This window comes from Hypanus sabinus, chromosome 26 (assembly GCF_030144855.1).
Source record: "Hypanus sabinus isolate sHypSab1 chromosome 26, sHypSab1.hap1, whole genome shotgun sequence".
In the NCBI taxonomy this organism is placed as follows: Eukaryota; Metazoa; Chordata; class Chondrichthyes; order Myliobatiformes; family Dasyatidae; genus Hypanus; species Hypanus sabinus.
Window position 1 is genome coordinate 43448136 of NC_082731.1, and position 20122 is coordinate 43468257.

Here is a 20122-nt window from a genome sequence, read left to right on the forward strand (position 1 = left end):
TCCTTAATAATGGATGCCGCCTTTTTGAGGCATTGTTACTTGCTAACAAAATAGTACACGATTTTGGAAAACTAACTAAGCTATTTTTCTTGAAAGGCAGGACAAAGGCAATGATAGATATTGGATATTATGAGCAGTAGAAAATGGAAGAAGGAGTAAGATAGGAGAATATGGATAGAATATTACTCTCTATAAGTAGACTCCGAATGGATTTGCCCTGGTAACTCTTCCCTGAGATGAAGGAATGATATTCATTCAATTTTGCAGTTACGCCCAAATTTAGAAGCAGAGTAAATTGAAAGCATTAAGCTACTTAAGGGCAGACATTAACTAATTAGAACAAAACTTGCAGGTGGACTTCGGCACAAGATCATCCATTTCAGATCCAAGAAAAACAAGTTTAAGTATGTTCCTTATAAGATCAAGATCAAGTGTTCAGTAATATGATTCTTTGATCAGATTATAATCTACAATTGCAGTATTTCCGTTTTGGCACATGCCTTGGGAAGGATAAATTGACCTTGAAAGTTGAACAGTACAGAATTATTAAAATGGCACCATCCCATTAGTGCAGAGGTTTCTGACCTGGGGTCCATGGATCCCTTGCTTAATGGTATTGGTCCAGTAACATCATTATTATGACCACAAGTGTTCTTGGCAAATTTTTCTACAGAGATGGTTTATCACTGTCTTCTTCTGGGCAGTGTCTTTACAAGACAACGCAAGCTGGAGGAACTCAGCAGGTCGAGCAACATCAGTGGAAACGAGCAGTCAATGTTTTGGGCTGAGACCCTTCGCCAGGACTGAAGAGGGAGGGGGCAGAGGCCCTATAAAGAAAGTGGGGGGAGGGTGGAAAGGAGAATGCTGGTGGGTGCCAGGTGAAAAATCAATAAGGGGGAAGATCAAGGGGTGGGAGAGGGGAAGAAGGGAGGGGATAGGCAGGAAAGGTGAATGAGGAATGTAAGGGGAAAGCACTTCCAGTAATTCCTTCCCCCTCCCCTCTCAGTATCACTGCCTCCTGCTCCAGCTGCTTATCACCTCCCTCATGGTTCCGCTTCCTTCTACTACCCATAGTGCTTTCCCCTTACATTCCTTCTTCACCTTTCCTGCATATCCCCTCCCTGTTTCCCCTCGATTGGTTTTTCACCTGGCACCTACCAGCCTTCTCCTTCCCACCCTCCCCTCACCTTCTTCATAGGGCCCCTGTCCCCTCCTTCTTCAGTCCTGACGAAGGGTCTCGGCCCGAAACGATGACTGCTAGTTTCCACAGATGCTGCCCGACCTGTTGAGTTCCTCCAGCGTGTTGTACGTGTTGATTTGACCCCAGCATCTGCTGTGTACTTTGCCTTTACAAGACAGGTGACCCCAGCCACTGTCAATATTCTTCAGAGATTGCCTGCGTGGAGTCTGTGATCACAGAACCAGGACTTCTGATATTCATATACAACCAACCACCACCTGCTCCCATGGCTTCACGTGACACTGATCGGGGGCTAAGCAGGTGCTACACCTCGCCCCAGGGTAACCTACAGGCTAGCAGAGGGAAGGAGAGCCTTATACCTCTTTTGGTGGAGACACCCAGCCACCCAGAAACCTAAGCACCCGGAAGAATTCTTTGGCATAGGTGTCTGTGGAGGCAGAGGTTGATATTCTTGATTAATCAAGGCATGAAGGAATAAGGGGAGAAGGCAGGAAACTGGAGCTGAGAGGGAAATTATTCAGCCATAATGAAATGTAGTGCAATAGAAATAAAAAAGTAGTGAGGTATTGTACGTGGGGCCCACAAGGTCACGGGGAGACCGCACAAACTCCTTCCAGATGGCGCTGGAGCTGAATTACGAACCGACTCCCCAAGCTGTGATAGCGTTGCACTAACCACTACACTACCATGCGCCAGGTGATGGCTTGCATGTTCATGATGGACCGAAGGACCCGTTTCTATGTTGCACAACTCTACTAATGGAGAACAGGTTAGATAGTTATTGGCATGTTTCTATTTTCATATTTAAAAGAGATTCACTGCCACTAGCCCTTCACCTTGTTCTAAAAAGCAAAATGGCTCAAATGCAACACTCAATAACATAAGAGTATTAGCATTTTCCCTGACAGAACAGATTCAACTTCCAGGTCAGCCTGGAATTTTTGGACGCAAGTTGAATACAAGGCTTGAATGAAGTAGCTATTAATATTAGTTAACAACAGCAACACTGGGGTTGCATGGGTCAACAGACAAGTTTAACACTTACTCCAGAAACAAATGAAACATCACGGAGGAAATAATCATATTCAGCAAATGTTAGTGATTAAGAAAATTTAAAAGGGGTGAAAATTAATTCTAATCAGTTACAGAAACTCAAAATTTTAAGGTTACCGACATAATAGCAAAAAATGTCTTGTCTACATTAAAGAAATGGTTACAAATTAAAATAAGCAGATTCAGGTTTATCTGAAGTATGTCTGGCATATGAAGAATCATTCTCAAGACTCTGCAGCTAAGTTTATCTTAAAGAAATCTAAATATTCATCTTTTGTCATATACAGTCATTACTTACTAATTTTAGATCTGCTATTAGACCTAGAAAAATAACAGAAAACTTGCTCCTTTCCAAAAATCTTTAAAATAATTTTATCCTAGTTGAACATAAGACCATCGAAGCAGAATGAGGACATTCAGCCCATTGAGACTGCTCTGCCATTCAACCACAGCTGATTTATTATCCCTCTCAACTACAGTCTCCTACCTTCTCCCCATAAGCTTTGACACCCTAAGTACTTAGCAACTTCTGCTTTAAGTAACTATGACTTGGCCTCCACAGCCATCTGCTGCAATGAATTCCACAGATTCACCACACTCTGGCTCATGAAATTCCTCCCCATGCATTTTTGAGAAGAGCAACATCATTCAGTATTTTACCACTGAGAATCTGCCTCTTGGGTTGATAGAACAAGAGGAAATAACAAGACCTGAAAAATGACGCAGAAATTAATGCAATAGTGATAGCAACAGCTCAACAGAAACAAAGTATTTGCAAAATCATGATAGGAAAAAAAAATTAACTACTAAACAGCAAGTCATAAACACAAAAGGTTCTGCAGACGTTGGAAATTCGATCAGCACACACAAAATGCTGAAAAAACCAGCAGGTCAGGCAGCATCTAAGGAAATTAATAAACAGGCGACGTTTTGGGCCAAGACCCTTCATCAGGGCTGAGAAGGAAGGGCAGTGGCACAGTAGTGTAGTGGATAGCACAACACTTTACAACACAAGCAACCAGGGTTCAATTCCCACCGCTGCCCACAAGGAGTTTGTATGTTCTCCCCGTGACCACGTGGGTTTCTTCCAGGTGCTCCAATTTCCTCCCACAGTCCAAAGATGTACCGGTTGGTAGATTAATTGGTTGGTGTAAATTACCCCAGGATTAGGGCCTATTCTACACTTTATCTCAACACACAAGACCACTTGCAATACACAGAACAGTGCCTACTTTAAAAGGAGTCAGCTGGCATTCAGTATGTATTTATTGAGATACAGCACAGAATAGGCCCTTTGAGCCACACCATCCTGATTAAACCTTAGCCGACTTCTGGGGCAATTTACAATGACCAATTCACCTACCAATCTGTAGGCCTTCGGACTGTGGGAGTTAACCCACATGGTCACAGGGCAACGTACAGGCAGTGGTGGGATTGTGGGGAGAAGGTGGAAAAGGGAGGCAGGTTCTAGGGGGAAAACAAAGTGAAGATTCCACACAGAAGGAAGATAAGTACCACCACCCTAAAGGGCAACCAGCTTATTTCCATAGTCTCAAAAGCAACCCATATCCTTGGACTAGGATCAAGAGCAAGGACTTTTAAAAGTACCCAAGCCACTATTCTTCAACAATGCCACAGCTGAAGTACAAGATCCAAGACAAAATTAATGAATGACTTGCTGGGTACAAGCTCAGGTTTTGAAAGGCCATACATTATGGGAGTAATAAGTAATTGAGTTAAACAGTTCTGAACCTATATACGAGCATGTAACCATCCTTGGGATTACAATGTCTGAACTGATATATAGCATTATAAGGGAAGGATTTGAACGAAACCCTTGAGGGCCATTAACTTTCATTTTCCTTTTTAAATAGATCCAGAGAAAATCAGCTCTAACACTGAAGATCAAACTGAACTAAAGTAACTTCACGATTTAGAAAAGCTTTAAAATCTGCAATTCTAGTAACTCACGGTCTATTGGCACGAAGACACTGCAGAAAAGTTATAAAGTCACTGGAGTCTCTGAATTATTTCAAAACAGTGAGTCAAACTATATTGACTGCTATGTTTTTCAAATTCCCTGTTTTGTTTTCTATTAGCTCAATGACTCAGTTTGGCAAAGTGTTCGAACAGCACAAAAGCAGCTGTCCCATGGTGCTAACTTAATAGCTCAGACTGAATGCATAAGCATGCACCATCAGAAAGGATGTAGACCCACTCTGCATCGACTTCCAAGAAAAATACATTTCTTCCCTTGCTTCCCAATGTAGGGCTTGAAAATCAATTAAATCTTTTGTTTAAAAAAAACCAAACTCACTCACTCTGTGACACATTCGTAGCACTACTGTCTCCAGGTAAGAGGAATGTTGGTTAAAACTTTTCAGGTTTTCACCATGCCTTCTCAACAACTTACTTCCCCCCCCACCCCCCACAACTCTCCAGATACAGAACAGAAGCAACTGGGTATTAACTTTATATCTTCTTGTCCCTCATCACCCCAAAGGATCAAGTTGAATATTAGTAAGGTAAAAGGCTGCAAGTTTGACTCACCAGTTTATTGGTGAGACTGACTAGCATTGGGGAAGATTGTGACTTTACTTATAGCGAGGAGTAGGCCTCAAGCCACGGGCTTGCCTGCCACAGAAGTCCAGCGGGGGAGAGGCCAGAGGTTTGTGTCCATGCTGAATTGGAGGCTGGCCCTTCCCGTCAGAGCTGCTCTCCAATGTTCGCTCAGCGGAAGACAAGCTGGATACTTTCATCTACGAACCACATGCTCTTGCCAAAACTCATGCACCATTTATTTACAGAACATGTTACACACGGACTTGTGCTATATTTTTTGTGTGACTATGTTTACTGCTAACTTATATGTGCTTGTGCTGTGTATTATGTTTTGGATCTTGGCCCTGGAGGAACACTGTTTTGTTTGGATGTATTCATGTGTGGTTGAATAATAACTAGAACTTGAAAATGCTTCTCCATTTAATAACAATACTAGTCTATTAATAATAGTGTTCTAGTCTACAGGAATTATCCAGAGATGCACCCAAATGTCCTTGCATTCAGGAAGAAATAAATGGATTCAATAAAATGTGATGAGGGAAAGGGTTGCAATCTGCATTGACCAAGAAAGGGGAAAATTTTACACAAGTATGGCTGAAATCCTAAGTAAGCACTTAACATCAATTTTCTTTTTTTTTTAAATTGCTGCAGAAATATCAAAGGAAGACAGAATTGAGATTCTGGATGGTTTGAAAATTGACAGAGCTACCAACAAGTCTAGGTGAAATTAAAATGAATAAATCACTTGGTCCAGATGAGATGCATCTTTGGCCACTGAATGAACTTACAAAAAGCAATTAGAACCACAAACTCAAGAAAATCTGCCAATGCTGGAAATTCAAAGCAACACACACAAAATGCTGGAGGAACACAGCAGGCCAGGCAGCATCTATGGAAAAGAGTGAACAAGGCATATGTATAAAATTAAGGGAGGGAAGTTTAGGGGAGACATCAGGAGTAAATTTTTACACAGAGGGTTGTGAGTGCCTGGAATGACTTGCCAGGGATGGTGGTGGAGGCTAAAACATTAGGGGTATTTAAGAGCCTCTTGGACAGGGACATGGATGAAAGAAAAATGGAGGGTTATGGGATAGTGTGGGTTTAGTACTCTTTTTTAAAAAGGATTATATGGGTCGGCACAACATGGAGGGCTGAAGGGCCTGTACTGTGCTGCAGCATTCTATGGTTCTAGTCAACATTTCAAGCTAAGACCCTTCATCAAGACTCATGAAAGGAATTAGAAGCTGTGCTTGTAATCTTCCAAACTTTAGATGACGTAGGTACGCAAGGGGAACTGGAAAATTTTGTTATACTATTACTCAAAGGTGCAGGAATAAGCCCTGTAATTACAGACCAGTCAGTTTGACCTCAGAAGAGGAGCAAATGATAGTCAAGTACAGAATGATCAGATTCTTAGATAAGTGAGGATTAGCAAGACCCAATGTGGTTTGTTCTTGGCATTGCATCCAAGTAACAATGGAAAGTTTTGATGAAACAATAGAGGATTGATGAGGGATAGATGGTTGATGTAGTGTACAAGGACTTCAAAAAACATTTGATGAAGTACCATATAATAAGCTTGTCATCGAAATTGAAAGCAGAGGAATAGAAAGGGGCTACAGCAGCATAAACAGATGATCAGTTGAGAAACAGGAAAAGAGTATTGGTGAAAGGTTGTTTTTCAGACTGGAGTGAAATGTACAGTGGGGTTCCCCAAGGATCAGCCTGAGGACCATTGATTTTCATGATATATTTTCACAATGGGGGCTTAGGTCGATAGGGCATGAGTTCTAAATTTGCTGATGACAAAATGCAAAGTATAATAAACTAAGCAAAGATATAGACAGGCTGATAGAATGGGCAAAGCACAGACAGATGAAATTTAATACTGAGAAATTTTGGTAGAAAGAATAACAGGCAATATAAACTATTTTAATTTTAAAATAAGTCAAGATCAAACTTCAAAGTAAATTTAGTATCAAAGTACATATATGTCAACATTTACTACTACCCTGAGATCCATTTTCTTGCAGGCATTCACATTAAATAAGAAACAATAGAATTAATAAAAAATACATGCAACAAAGGCGAACAACCAATGTGCAAAAGGTAAACTGTACAAAAACAACAATTAACCAATAAATATCAAAAACACAGGTTGCAGAGTCCTTGAAAGTAAGTTGATAGGTTGTGGAATCAGTTCAATGTTGAGGTGAGTCAAGTTAATCCTGTTTTGAGAGAAAATAATTTATAAGAATTGCCAACAAGATGTTGGACTTCACAATATACTGGATGTGCTACAAATGGACTATGATGTTCAGCATCAAGAACACCTTCAAGGAGTGATGCCTCAAAAAGATGACATCATTGAGGACCCTCATCACCCAGGTCATGCCTTCTTATTGCTACCATCAGGTAGGAGGAACAGGAGGCTGAAGACACACAATCAACAATTCAGGAACAACTTCTTCCCCTTCCACCATCAGATTTATGGACGTACAATGAACCAACTCATCCACTCTTTGTTCTCTGCTTTAACTGAGGTTACATTCTTTGAAAAAGTGGAGGTTGCAAGAAAACCTGATTGGAATCACAAATGATACAAGCTACTAATAAGGGGAAAATGTTCCCACTGACAGATGGGCTGTGTGAATTAGAGGACATAGTGATTGGCATGAGCCAAAGGTGGCATGAGGAAAGTGGTTAAGGACTGGATAACACTGCCAGGGGTAATAATTGAAGCAAATTCAACTGCAGCACTCAGAATACTAAACAAGTATCTGAAAAGAACAAATTTTGGCAAATACAAAGTGAGGGACTAGTGGATTGTCCTTGTATGCTGGTATGGACTTAACAGGCCATGTGGCCACCTTGCATTGAGTGACCATTTTGTCATTTAGTATTAATCTGAAATTATTTCAGTTGATATGATATAACCTAATCTGGAACGATGCCTCAAAAAGGCGACATCCCTCATTAATAACCCTCTTCACCCAGGTCATGCCTTGTTCTCATTGCTACCATCAGGAAAGAGGACCAGCAGCAGGCTCCTGTGATATGCTGGTGATATTAAACCTAATAACGATGGTCCAAACAGTGAGAATTCACTGCATTCATGCAGCAAAAATCACAGAATATTCCTCAAAATTCTCTTCAACCTCTGTACAAATAATAAATCATGTTCTCATCTCAGATTGTTGCCTACCCTTATTTAACTTGCTCAAATCATGACCTTGCCTTCTCACACAGCTACACTGCAACTATAGCTGTTACATAGTTGAGATAGTTCCTGAGTTTTCTAAACATATTTTTGAATTTACCAAGAAAGAATATCGTTGCCAATTAATGTACAAATTCACTTTCAAAACATCCACAGGCTTTTGGCCATCCAATTATCACATTTCTGCAGCTGATGATCCACTAAGCTACACCTTCACCCTACCTTTACAATCCCAGTAAACATCAAACCCAATGCATTACACCCTAGTACCAATCTTCATCTTCGAAACAATGCAGAACAATGGATTACTCGCTTACTACCCATTATGCTGCTGGTATTTATGACAGCAGTGAAGTTCGCCATCTCTAGTGGTGTTTAGGGGCTTCGTTTATCATGTCAGTAGCTTCTTCTCAGTTTTCACTACTGTCAGTCATGCAAGTCCCACGTGGAGACTCAGGAATACCATTGCACTCAGATGTGGAAGGAATCTTCAAAGCTGCTTCTGTAACAATTTTGTTTGACCAGTCAGGGCTATTCGTCCTGAGCAGAACCCCCAAATCTATAGAACCAGCAGACCACTCTAAGTCTGGCTACCCTTTGACCTACTTGGCATGTCTAAGAGCAAAAGCATAAAGCCCTAACTCCAGCCAGCATAGCTCTCCAGGTCATTGAGGCACGCAAGCCTCCAAATCATGACAAATTTGTGGTCCACTTGGAGGAGAGCGATGGATATTGCAGAAAAACTCTCACTAGGTAATATGCACAGACAGTACTGGGCCCACCTATCATCTGCTCCAATTGCTGCAGGCTCAACCCGATAACCACCAGGTTCTTAATTTCATTACTTAATACTCTCACAAATCCTCACATATTCCTGCTATTTAACAAAGGTCATGAATTACTCTCACTTTGCCAATTGTACAACTGTCCTCCAAATCCAATTAAATTTTCTGCAGGGCACTCCCAGCCCCAATCGAATCTGCAACTTGAACTTTTTAACCTCATGTTTACTGAGCCTACTTCATCCACAAGAACTGCATCCTATCTATCCACAATTATTGACAAGACAATGTCTCTTCACAATCTCAAATGATATTTACAGTACTCCTCCTTTGGGCACTTAGCGTCCCATTCGAGTGGACAAATATTTCTCCCCCCACTCTGTCAAATTACATCTCTATTTTCACCCACTGCTTTCCTGGCAGTGATGCTGAGTACATTAAACTTTTATGTTAGGAACCTTCAAATTGAGATCCATTCCTACTAAAGCAAGTTTAGCCAGAGAAAGGTGAACTTTAGCCAGAGGATGATGAAATTTTGGAATTCATTGCCAGGGGCAACTGTGGAGGCATCATTGTCTATATTTAAGACAGAGATTGATAGTTTCTTGATTTGTTAGGGCATTAAGGGTTACAGGGAGAAGGCAGGAGATCGGGGCTGACAGAGAAATGGATCAGCCATGATGAAATGGCAGGATGGACTCGATGGGCCAAATGGCCCAATTCTGCTCCTATATCTTATGGTCATTTTTTTTCCTCACTACTTACTGTAAGTACTGTATGTACGTACACTACTAATAACTGCCTCTGGTCTTAAAGAGGTTCATGCATTTCAAGTGGTCTAGAATACAAGAGCAAGGATGTGATGCAGAGGCTTTATAAGGCACTGGTGAGGCCTCACCTAGAGCACTGTGAACAGTTTTGGGCCCCTCATTTTAGAAAAGATGTGCTGACATTGGAGAGGGTCCAGAGGAGGTTCACAAGGCTGATCCCAGGAATGAAAGGGTTATTACACAAGGGTCATTGATGGCTCTGGGTCTGTACTCACTGTAAGGATCATGGGGAATCTAATTTTTAACCTTTCGAATGTTGAAAGGCCTAGAAAAGTAGATGTGGAAAGGATGTTTCCCATGGTGGGAGAGTCTAGGACAAGAGGGCACGGCCTCAGGATAGAGAGGCACCCTTTCAAATCAGAGATGCGGAGAAATTTCTTTAGCCACAGGGTGGTTGCCACATGCAACTGTGGAGGCCAGGTCACTGGGTGCATTTAAGGCAGAGATTGACTGGTTCTTGATTGGACATGGCATCAAAGGTTATAGGGAGAAGGCCGGGAACTGGGGTTGAGGAGGAGATAGAAAAAAGGATCAGTCATGATTGAATGGCAGAGCAGACTCGATGGGCCAGATGGCCTCATTCTGCTCCGATGTCTTATGGTCTTAATGGCTCCCGTACAACTCTGACAAAGGTAAACTAATTAATCTATTTTTGATCTGTTTATGACTCTAATACTTTTATAATGGCTACAATAAATGCTGTACTTAGTACGGAACAGCCCAGTGCCCAGCAACACACCTATTTAACACTAGTTTAATCCCACAACAATTTACATTGACGAATTAACCTACTAACTGGAATGTTTTCAGGCTGTGGATGGAAACTGGAGCACCAAGAGGAAACCCACCACACAGTTCATGGGGAGAACGAACAAACTGCCAGAATAGCTTCATTATTAGGCATTTAAATTCAACCAAAAAATCTTCTGCAATTATTTCCCCTCCCTGTCACCATTGCTGCACTATTCCCCACTGACAGTCTCGCCACAGGCTCCAAGCTACAGGCTGCCCCTCACCAGAAGAAATCAAGACACGAAGCATCATTTCCCATGTCCACTCTGTACCACCAGAGAGGAGGTACAGAAGGCTGAAGACACATACTCAAGGTTTTAGGAACAGCTTCTTCCCCATCGGCTGTCTGAACAGACAAACCCATGAACTGTACCTCATTATTTTTGCTCTACTTATTCATCATCGCTCCCAGCTCTTCCACAATCACTGACTTGTCAACTGCTTAGAGGTATCCAGTCTGGTATAGAAATTTACTCCAATCAAATACTGACAGAAACAAAGTCATCATCTTCGTTCTGTGCAACAAAATACTCGTTTGCTCCTTTATTGAATCACCCACTGTAGCACATCCACTGTCAAAACCTTCATCCACAACAATGTCTAGAGACCTTGCTTGTCATGGCCACCTTCTCTCTGAAGTTTAACACAACTCAGAATGCCGCTGGTCTCATTCACCCAGCACTTGCTTGCTTACTGACCTATCCAGGCATCCAAGATTTTAATTTTCACATCCCATCATGCTAGTCCTGCCACTGAGGATTCCTCAAGATTTATATCGTATCACTCACAAGCAGGTCTTCCACGGCCAAGGCCGTCATCTCCTTAAACCACTCCACCTACTGCTCCTCACTTGATGCTCTCTATAATCCAGCTTTTTGCCCCACCATCGAGGACACATTCAAAAGGTGGCACCTCAAAAAGGAGGCAAGGATCTCCCCACCACCCAGAATGTGCCTTCTTTCTCATTACTACTATCAACGAGGAAGCACAGGAGCCTGAAGACAGACACTCGATGTCTTGGAAACATTTTTAATAGACAATGAACTTGTCTATTTTGGCTTGTTTTACACTACTTTTTTTTTATACTTCTTGTAATTTATAGTACATTTTATGTATTGCACTGTAGCACTGCCACAAAAGAACAAAATCCGCAATACAAATCAGTGATATTAAATCTGATTCCTTTGGTCCTACTTGGTTCGGTATCAAGTTTGCCAGGTGCCTCAGTGTTAACTCCATTAACTAATCCCAATAGTCCGAATACCTGCCATATACATAGAACACCACAGTACAGGCCCTTCAGCCCACAATGTTGTGCTGACCCTTTAAACTACTCCAATTTCAGTATCAAATTTAACATCAAAGTACATATATTACTGTGATTGTACTCAACAAATCCAATAACCATAATAGAATCAATGAAAGACCACACCAACTTGGGTGTTCAACCAGTCACAAGAGACAACAACCTGTGAAAATACAAAGAAAAAAAACTGATAACAACAATAATAAATTAGAACATAATAATCAAGAACATAATTCCTTGAAAGTGAATCCACAGGTTATGGGAACAGTTCAGCAATGTGCAAGTTATGTTATCTTTACTGGTTCCATGGCCTGCTGGTACAGGGACAGTAACTGTTCCTGAATCTGGTGGTGAGAGCCCCGAGACTCCTGCACCTTCGTCCTGATGGCAGCAGCGAAAAGACAGCACGTCCCGGGTGGTGGGGGTCCCTCAAGTTCGATGCTGCTTTCCTGCAACAATACTGTGCAGATGTGCTCAATTGGTGGGGTGATGGAAGATCGAGCTAATTTTTCCCTTCTTTTTTTAAAAATCACCCACGTCACAGTTCAGTAGTTCATAGTTAAGATCTAACAACATGCACAAACTTACTCTGTGTTGTACATATTATATAAACACTAAACACTGGCCAATTCTAAAACTTTACCAACATAAATCAGATTCTGTTACCAGCAGAGTAACAAACTGCTGTGTCTCCCTTAGTATATTATATAGATAGAGGGGTATATGGGATGTCCAGGGAATAGTAGCACCCGTGGCAAAGGGGCTTGTCGTGTTCATTTCGGGGCAGCTCAATCACCTTTGGTTCCCATGGGATGCTCAGCACTCACCCGTGGCTCTAGATAGGTGTTGGCGTGTGACAGCGGCCACACCCTGGGTTCACCGCTTCAAAAGGCTGGCTAAATCAGATGAAGATAGCCAGCCACCCTGTGTGCTAGGAACATGCCTGTCCTAGCATGCAAAGTCATAACCAGTGGACTGGGTAGATAAGATCAACAGCGAGACCCAACACGAGAAATTTTGAAGATGCCAGAAATCCAAAGCAACAGACACAAAATGCTGATGGAACTCAGTAGGTGTGGTGAACTATGTGCCTGTCTGGACACGCCCCCTTCTGACTGCTCCTGTGGCTCCTCCCACAGGCCCCTGTATAAAGGCGATCGAGGTCTGATTCTCTGCCTCATTCTCCAGGATGTAATATGATGGTCATTCACTGCTGGTTCCTTCTTCAGTCAATAAAAGCCGATATCTCGCCTTACGTCTTAGAGTGAGTTATTGATGGTGCATCAATTTTATTACTGAAAGTTTTAAAACATGGAAACCATTTTACGTCCGGAAAGGTTGGATTTGGACCCTCAAGACCCTGAAGCAGCTCTTGCTTTTGAACTCTGGCTTGCATGCTTCCAATCATACTTGGCGGAGCTTCGTGCGACTGACCCTGCCGTTATGTACAGAATTCTCCTCTCGAGGGTCACCCCAAAAGTTTATTCCATTATCCGGGACCTGCCGACCTACAAAGGGGCACTGGACGCCCTCAAAAGACAGTACCTGCGGCCGGTGAACACCGTCTACGCGAGACATCGTTTAGCTACCCTGCGACAGCGGCCTGGAGAATTGAGCGCCGAGTTTCTCCGAGCACTACAGACGCTCGTCCGAGCTTGTGACTGCAAGACACTCACGGCAGAACAACATGCGGAGCTGCTAGTACGAGACACCTTTGTGACAGGACTGAGGTCAGTGTACGTGTGCCAGCGACTGCTGGAACACTCCGATCTTACCTCACGCTTGGCGATCGAGACGGCCAACGCTTTGGAAGCTGCTCTGCACTACGCCGACGCTGTCCAGTCGCGCGATTCCCCGCCAGTTCCGTGGACGTCTCAGACCCCGCCACCGCCGGCTCCCGCAAGCGAAATCGCCGCTGCCAGTCGCGATTCCATGAGCCCGACCACGGCGGTGGCCCGTCAGAAGCCTGTGCTTTGTTATTTCTGTGGACTCAAAAAGCACCCCTGACAACGCTGTCCAGCGCGAGAAGCGACCTGCTCCAGCTGCGGAAAGCGGGGCCATTTCGCCAAGGTCTGTAAGTCTAAACTAGGAGCGGAGTGCAGCGCTGCGGGTGAGACGTGGGGGCCGCCATCTTGCATGCCCGGATGTGGACGGCCATCTTTGTCGGCGTCAGCACGCCCCGCCCCCGACCCTCCGATGCTTACCGGGTACCCCGGATGTGGGTGGCCATCTTTGTCGGCGTCAGCATGCCCCGCCCCCAACCCTTCAATGCTTACCGGGAACCCCGACGGCTCATCTCTGGCCACTGTGACCCTCGACCAAGGTACCCCACTCCAGCTTGCAAGGTCCATGATGGACATCCTGGTGGAGGGGCTAGGTGCCTATTTGATACAGGCAGCACTGAGAGTTTTATTCACCCGAACACAGTGCAACGCTGCGGGCTCGCAACACGGCCAGTAAGTCAGAAGATCCATTTGGTTTCTGGGTCGCATTCCACAGACATCCGGGCGGGTTGTGTAGCGACACTGGTGGTGCAAGGCACAGAATATCGGAACTTTGAGCTGCTGGTCATGCCTAATCTGTGTGCACCTGTGCTATTGGGGCTGGACTTCCAGAGCCATCTCGAAAGTGTGACTATGGTATATGACGGGCCCCTCCCACCACTCACTGTCTGGAATCCTCAGTTCTGTGGGACTTCATCACTACTGACCACACGCACACACACACAGCGACACACACATCCCATCCAGCACGACAGCTGCGCTACTGACACCACTTGCAGTCTCTCCACTCTCAAGGTCCCTCCCCCACCGCTGTTCGCCAACCTGACCCCGACTGTAAACCTGTGGCGACTAAAAGCAGGAGGTACAGCGCGGGGGACAGGGCCTTCATTCAGTCAGAGGAGCAGCGGCTGCTCAGGGAGGGGATCATTGAGCAAAGCACAAGCCCTTGGAGGGCCCAGGTGGTCGGATGGCGGCCCCACCCCCCCCTCACGAACTCCTATTCTCTTTTCCCAGGAAGTCTATCACTGGGACCGCTCTACCAGTTCGGCTGACGTCCCCGGGGCCAGTGCTGCTCCGGAAACATGTGAGGAGCAATAAATACTCCCCGCTGGTCGAGAGGGTTCACCTTCTGCATGCGAACCCCCAGTATGCTTACGTGGTCTTACCTGATGGGCGGGAGGACACGGTCTCCATCCGCGACCTGGCACCCACAGGTGCAGCAGACCACTACCCTGAACACTCTCCAGTAACTATGAACCCTGTACCCGAGGTGACACCGCGCTCACCAGGCCCTACATAGACTCCTCATGACACTTATATACCAGGTGCCTCGCACATGCATGAGCTGGAACCAGCACAACCTCCATCTCCTGTGCAATCACCAATGTTGCCGGCATCGGTGCAGTCACAGCCGGTGCTACGTAGATCGCAGTGACAGATTCGACCACCTGATAGACTTGACCTGTAAGAAATTTCGCGACATGGGGACTCTTTTAAACGGGGGGGGGGGGGTGAATGTGGTGAACTATGTGCCTGTCTGGACACGCCCCCTTCTGACTGCTCCTGTGGCTCCTCCCACAGGCCCCTGTATAAAGGCGATCGAGGTCTGATTCTCTGCCTCATTCTCCAGGATGTAATATGATGGTCATTCACTGCTGGTTCCTTCTTCAGTCAATAAAAGCCGATATCTCGCCTTACGTCTGAGTGAGTTATTGATGGTGCATCAGTAGGCCAGACGTCATCTATGGAAATGAATAAGTAGTCGACATTTTGGGCCAAGGCCCTCTACAGGACAGTACATCAAGCGAAGGGCAAGACAAGGGACAGATGACATCATGGATATCCACTGTAAGAAAGACAGACTCCGGTTTTTTAACACTTGTTCGCACCAGCAAATTTGGACTTGAGGAACTGCCCAGTGCAATGGCTTTTCCACTTTAAAAGCTCTCTCACACAGGTTTCTTGTCATCGCTAAACAACCACCACCAAATCTCAAAGAATTTACACATAATCCAGTGACATACTTCATTAGTTTAAACAGATTTGGTATGTCTTCTAAAACACTCTTAAGTATCTACAGATATACTGTGCAGATCATTCTAACTGGCTGCATCACTGTCTGGTATGGGGGTGTGGGGGCAACTGCACAGGATCGAAGTAATCTGCAGAGAGTTGTAAACTCCTTCAGCTCCATCATGGGCATCAGCCTTCCCAGCATCCAGGACACCTTCAAGGATCGATGCCTCAAAAAGGCAGCATGCATCAATAAGGACTCCCATCACCCAGCTCATGCCTCGTTTTCATTGCTACCATCGGGGAGGAGGTAAAGTAGTGTGAAGGCACACACTCAATGACTCAGGAACAGCTTTTTCCCCTCCCTCCCATCTGATTTCTGAATAGGCATTGAACCCATGAACACTACTAGCTCACTTTTTTTTCCACTATAACACAAACACACACTTTCTGTAGCACAATTTTTTCCAACATATTTCATTGCACTGCTGCCACAAAGTCAACAAATTTCACAACATATGCCGGTGTAACCAAACCTGATTCTGACATCATTCTCAATGATAAGAAAAGCCTAAGAATGCTATTTCAATGAAGGTTAACCAGCTTTGTCGTAAAACATGAATAAAAATTTCAGTACTTATTGTTTCTTCATTTTAACTTCCAATTCCACAATGGAATCTACCCTGATAAACTTACTGAACCCGATTACTCACTCTACAGCTCGTCATGCTGAATCACCAATGGGGAAATCAAACTGCGGCATTTTGAATCAATAGTAGCTTTGGAGAGAATTGAAGTCAACAGTGTTGGAGTGTTGTGGACACAGTAGTACGTAGCTTGGGTTTAGGGTAGGGCAAGTGGGGTGGTGGGTGAAAGGAAAGAGAGATGTGTGGGCGATTTTGAAGGTGTAATAGCATTGGGAATTACTCCTGCATCTGATCTCGGCTCAGGGTTAATATTATGCCAAAAGGTTCAGTCACAGTCACTCACAACCTTCAATGCAGACAGGCAACTTATCCCCAGGGATCCACGCTGAGCAGATGGAAAAGCATGAGAACATCATGGGTACAACAGGCCCTCTGATTCTTGCACCCACCCCCTTCCTAACCCATGGGCAATATCCGATCTTTTCAGCTCGCAATCCCTCCTGTTTACAAGGTGAAGATCAAGCAAACACTTGAGACAATTACACACACTACAACACACAGTGGATTCATCTATTTTTTAATTCAGCCACTGATTAAAATTCCTTGATGTTATGTTTTTAAAAGCACACACGGTCATTAATTATTTTTATGTCTAAACCTATTGTACAATGATATACAAATAAAATAGCATATCTTTAAAAATCAGTATTATACAAATAGTCTATAATCTCAAGAGAACAAAACATTTTGCAAGCAAAAAAAGATTTATACACTGTGACAGAAGGAATACTGACAACCTTGGTAAATAACAAATCTTACTGCATAAACATTTAAGATAGGGATAAGGAACTAATTTAGGTGCTAAAAAATAACGAGAGTAAACAACAGAAAAAAATGGCCTACACCATTTCAAAAGTTAGCTTTCTGCCTAATTGTTTCAATTCATTTAGGGCACAGCTGCTAACAGCCAACTCATTCTTAATTAGTGAAGTTCATGAGCAAGACTATTTTCTCCAAAAGTGAGGCACACTTTTCACTTGAGGGCAGTCACGAATGGAAAAACTGGGAACTCACGTCTAAATCCCTCTCTGCTGCTGGAAAGACGAAGGACAATCGTTATTGTAGCCAAGGATAGCTAATCTACCACATCTCACTAATCAGAGCCAGGGCCTACTTGGTCATTTGGCTATGGCCGGCAGTTCTAATGCTGGCACACAGCATGCAGGTTGAGATTTTCCATTTTCTTGTACGAAGAGAAAACATTTCTGACGTGTTCAAAAAAAAAAGAGGGATTTTGACACTGAAAACTGAACTAAAATCATTTCCACTAGTTAGTAAGATAAAGATGACAGATGCTGGAAGGGGGGTTGGGCAAGACAGACATATTTTGAGACATTATAAATGGAACAAGACTCAATTTATGATATCATCTTGACCCCTTAATGCATTCCAAAGTATCCTTCTCCCCCCCCAACACTTTGCTGCAACGCACTGATACAGCATGTCTCCTCACCCCAACTTTTGCCCCACACTGTCCCACGAGACTTCGCCAAGATTACAAACCAGAAAATCAAGCTTTTTGGAAAGTGCCCTTGGAGCCATGTGCTAAATGCAGCGGATACCAAACATGTCAAGACATATGCCATATATTGTCAAAGGGGCGGAGGAGGGGGTCAGACAGAGTTTGTAGACTTGAAGACACTGCTTAAATACAGTGTACACCATTTTCATTAAATGCAGATAGTCACTGCATCTGTGATTGAACTCGCGTTTAATCTTGGAACAGACACAGATACTGTAAAGAAAAGCACGACTTTCAATTTTTTTTCAAGCTAGCCTCCATGTTTAAAAAAATCAGCACCGTAATTGGTTTAGAAGCTGCATATCCAACAATAATAGACAAGTATTCAAAGCTACATTTCGTCCAAATTCTGTATAAAGTTCATTTTACGAAGTCCTGAATGCCAATTTGAGTCGAAAAAGCAAACTTCACATTCCATAAAATGCGTATCTAAACCTTTTACCTGCCGTGTCAGAACACTGCGATAGTTAAGCAAGGGTTATAAAATATTTACGTAAAGATTAACAGCTTAAACCAAGATTATGGAACAAAAGTAAAACGAAACGACTGAAACATATCTAAACTTTCCATAACGATTTAAAATGCACGAATTGTTAAAATTTACCCTCAAGAGAAATATGCCCTTGGACTGTTTAAATGGAAAATTATTTCTTCAACGTGTTTTGACACATGGCTCACTGACGCACAAAACACAATCCTTCAAAAAAATGTTATCCTCAGTCCTTGGCATTCAAATACACACACACACACAAAAAGGGAAAATGAATATACTGCCAACGAAATACTGTTGGCCTCAACAACACTATGCAGAAGGAGAGACAGAAAAAAAGAAACAAGACTGGAATACAAATAAAGGTTTACTAAAACGAGGTGGTGGGGTTGAAAAATCTACCTACCTTTTCTTTCCACAAGGAGTGAGGAGTCAGATTTGTAATTCCAGGGGAATTTTAAATTAATGGTCAGCAGACATCTTGTTTTCTTCTGGAATCATAGGACAGATGGGGAGAGTGTGTGGATTAAAGCAAGAGGATTTTCTTTTTTTCTCTCTCTCTCTCTTTTCTCCTTTACATTCTCTCTCAGTCCCTCACCCCGCCTCTCTCTGTCTTCTCAAACACACACAGTGAAGTGGCTCTGCCCCCCCCCCCCCGGCTCTTGGAAGTCTATCACAGTGTCGAAATGGCGGATATTCCTGCAGCACTCTTCCCCTTCACCAACTTTTTCCTCCGCTGCTTCCCCCCACAGGAGCAGGCATCGCCCATGATGCTTCTCACGCCGCCATGGAGGCACTCAGGGCTCGGCAAGTCAGGTGATTCCTCCGAGGGGACAATTTTTTTTTGTTTGTGCTCCCTCCCCCCCCCTTCCCCAACTCAATCACCACACAAACACCAAAATAAAATCCACCCCCGCACGCACCATTCACCAAGCCGCACCCGATTTTCACCGGCAGCCACTATCGCATCTTTTTCTTTTAGCGCTTATAACTACAATAAGGAGAATTTTTTTTTGGCTCTCGCTATCTCCGTCCACCTAACTTGATGAGTTCGCTGCCACCCCCTGCCTTACCTCATTGCATAATAGTTTTGAGACCGGGACTCTTATTGGGCGATAAGGGTGCCAATCACCGAAGCACTTTAGGTTGTGGGTGCCAAGGAGGAGTGACAGGAAGTGGGTTCTGAAGCTCTCAGACCGGTCGTGGTAATAATACGGCATCAGGGGATTCTGGGAATTGTAGTTCTATTTTACATAGATACAGCAGTCCATACTTAATTGATACGAAGATGCATGAATTTACACCTATATCTAAGTATGGATATTTGCATTCTAAGATGCAAAAATCTGTATTCGGTATTCTTCTGATTGAATATTGTTTCCAGGATAAAAAAAAAATGAATGTAAGACACTTAATTTTCATGAATGCGTCTTTGTTGTATTCATTTGCAGTACAAACCTATGAAAATGTTGCACTCTGAAGATTTGTCCTTTTTTTTAGTTTGACCCGAAGACGTAATTGAATCAAAAAGCATTTTGCGCATTGCATTGGCCGAGGGCAGAGACAGCGAGAGAAGCCGGGATGATTCTGACTACAATTCCCAGCGTGCCATGGTGGGGGGGAAGGAGGAGGAGGCGGGAG

General features: G+C 43.6%; 1 protein-coding gene across 4 annotated transcripts in view; it reads right to left on the bottom strand.

The window, feature by feature from the left end:
- Nucleotides 1-19531, bottom strand: part of LOC132381494 (rho GTPase-activating protein 35-like) — a 207648-nt gene extending 188117 nt beyond the window's left edge. For 2 of the 4 annotated variants that reach the window (XM_059950936.1, XM_059950938.1), the window contains exons 1-2: nt 19405-19531; nt 18888-18972 (exon numbers count right to left, since the gene is read on the bottom strand). The gene's annotated coding sequence lies outside the window, so the exon portion shown is untranslated. Of the gene's footprint in view, nt 1-18887; nt 19358-19404 lie in introns of those variants that run through there. The other 2 variants (XM_059950935.1, XM_059950937.1) reach the window with 1 other exon arrangement.
- Between the last annotated feature and the right edge of the window lie 591 nt (nt 19532-20122).